Source organism: Salvelinus sp. IW2-2015, unplaced genomic scaffold (genome assembly GCF_002910315.2).
Source record: "Salvelinus sp. IW2-2015 unplaced genomic scaffold, ASM291031v2 Un_scaffold16440, whole genome shotgun sequence".
NCBI classification, from domain to species: domain Eukaryota; kingdom Metazoa; phylum Chordata; class Actinopteri; order Salmoniformes; family Salmonidae; genus Salvelinus; species Salvelinus sp. IW2-2015.
In genome coordinates, this window is record NW_019957587.1 from 38,376 (window position 1) to 41,323 (window position 2,948).

At 41.3% G+C, this 2,948-nt stretch overlaps 1 pseudogene; it reads right to left on the reverse strand.

Moving 5' to 3' along the window:
- Positions 1 to 2,531, reverse strand: part of LOC112080690 (torsin-1B-like) — a 6,036-nt pseudogene extending 3,505 nt beyond the window's left edge.
- Positions 2,532 to 2,948: the final 417 nt, after the last annotated feature.

Consider the following 2,948-nt stretch of genomic DNA (forward strand, 5'->3'; position numbering starts at 1 on the left):
TAAATATTAAAAAAATTTACAAAGTGCATAAGTTAGGCTTCAGCCTAAAGAAGGACAGCAAAGAGTGGCTTACTCTTCTTGTTGTTGAACACGGACAGGAGAGAGCTGCTTCTAATCATGCAATTTCAATCTCCTCTCGGTCTCGACCTGCTTTTCCAAAGTCCAGGGCCACCTTGCGTGATGCTCTCGCTCCAGCAATTGCTATGCGAGATGAGCAAAAACAATACTAGTAGAACAATCAGTGTTGCTTCCTAAGTGGACAGTTTGATTTCATAGAAGTGTGATTGACTTGGAGTTACATTGTGTTGTTTAAGTGTTCCCTTTACTTTTTTGAGCAGTGTATTTGACTGTATATCCAAAATAAAAAAAATACAAAAGTCTCCAAAAACAACACATGAATTCTTATCACACACTGCTGGTCTGTCTGGCCTACCTGAGGAAGATGAAGATGGCTTGGCGGTACGAGACCCTATCCAGATTTTCGTAGTTTTCCAGGTAGGGCCATATACAGTCGATTAGGCCAGGGTGCATCTTGTCCATCTCGTCAAAGATGAACATGGAACGTGGGCAGTTGGTGACGTTGCCTTTGACCCACTGTTGCAGCTCAGACTGAGGGTATGGTCACAGCAGTAAAAACAGACTTATCTACAGCAGTGAAGATAGCTTACAGGAAAGCCGCAAAATATATATTTTTTAAATTCAGATATACATTACCAGTCAAAAGTTTGGACACACCCACTCATTCCGCGTTTTTAAATGTTTTACTATTTTCTACATTGTAAAATAATAGTGAAGACATCAAAACTATGAAATAACACATATGGAATCATGAAGTAACCAAAAATGTGTTAAATCAAACTATATTTGAGATTTGAGATTCTTCAAAAGTAGCCACCATTTGCCTTGACAGCTTTGCACACTCTTGGCATTCTCTCAACCACCTTCACCTGGAATGCGTTTCCAACAGTCTTGAAGGAGTTCCTTCAATCAGATGACCTGGCCTCCACAATCACCTGACCGCAAACCAATTGAGATGGTTTGGGATGAGTTGGACCGCAGAGTGACGATAAAGCAATCAACAAGTGCTCAGGTCAAATAGCCCTTACACAGCCTGGAGGTGTGTTGGGTCATTGTCCTGTTGAAAAACAAAATGGTAGTCCCACTAAGCACAAACCAGATGGGATGGCGTTTCACTGCAGAATGCTGTGGTAGCCATGCTGGTTGTGTGCCTTGAATTCAAAATAAATCACAACAGTGTCACCAGCAATCACACCTCCTTCTCCATGCTTCACGGTGGGAACTACACATACAGATATCATCCATTCACCTACTCTGCGTCTCACAAAGACATCTCACATTGCTTGTGTTTCTTGGCCCAAGCAAGTCTCTTCTTCTCATTGGTGTCCTTTGGTAGTGGTTTCTTTGCAGCAATTTGATCATGAAGGCCTGATTCACGCAGTCTCCTCTGAACAGTTGATGTTGAGATGTGTCTTTTACTTGAACTCTGTGAAGCATTTATTTGGGCTGCAATTTATGAAGCTGGTAACTCTAATGAACTTATCCTCTGCAGAAGAAGTAACTCTGGGTCTTCCTTTCCTGTGGCGGTCCTCATGAGAGCCCGTTTCATCATCGCGCTTCATGTATTTTGCGACTGCACTTGAATAAATAAAAAAGTTCAGGAAATGTTCTGTATTGACTGACCTTCATGTCTTAAAGTAATGACAGACTGTCTTTTCTCTTTGCTTATGAGCTGTTTTTTTTAACAACGTTTATTTTGATTTGTTTAACACCTTTTTGGTTACTACATGATTCCATATGTTATTTCATAGTTTTGAAGTATTCACTATTATTCCACAATGTAGAAAATAGTTTTTTTAATATTTTTAAATGTGGAATGAGCAGGTGTGTCCAAACTTTTGACTGATACTGTGCATTCCCTATCATATAGAACCCTCAAATCCAAATCTGGACTTTGAAGCCAGTTCCACTGCTTTTTTCTTTTTCATTCTTCCCATCTAACCAGGGACTGATGTAGTCCATGGACACCATGTGGGTGCAATTAATTATCAGGTAGATCAGAAAACCAACAGTACTCCAGACCTTGTAGGGTAAGATTTGAATTCCACTGATATAGAATATGCATTAAGAGTGATTTTATTTTTTACAGCCTAATTCTCCATTGAGAATTTCCCTGCCACGGTTACTGGGGATTACATTTCAATATAACAAAATACTTGTTTTACCTTGTAGTTCTCAAGCTGACTCAAATGAGGGAAGTGAGTAGAAGTCACAAACAGATGGACAAAACTGCTGGCCATGCCCTCCTTGTAGATGTTTTCAGCTATCAACTGGCTGACTAAGTTCTTCCCTGTGCCAGTCCTGCCATGTAGAGAGAGCACTAGGGGCTTTTTAGGGGTTTTATTGTTCATGAAACCCGTTACAGCTTTCTGGAGGACTCTGGAAGCAACATGTTGACCAAACAGCTTCTGATCTAGGGCCACTTCCAAACCTGATGACAGGGAAGGAGTTGATTATTAAGTGTTAATGAATGGGACGTGCTACGAATACACCACAATTATTTCTATACTAATTATAGGTGGTTATCTTAATAACGTGATTAGTTACGCATGTAGGACACAGCTGCTAAGTAGGCTAGTGGTGCACGGGTCAGCTGTTTGTTCACTCTTACCCGCAATTGCTAATAACCCTTCCACAACCACCTGACTGTCATGACTTTCCCTCATGGGTGAGGATCAAAGATGGCAGACCCCCCCCCCCACCAGAGTGGAAGAAGAGGGGGAGTGGGGCCGGTTGTATGACTTTAACAACCGGTCGTAAACTCTCTCCCTCTTGCACTGCAGTATGGAGAAGTCAAAAATCGTTTTTCATATAAACTTTGCCAAGTCAGTAACCACGCCCACGTGAGCACAGACATTATGCCAAAATGA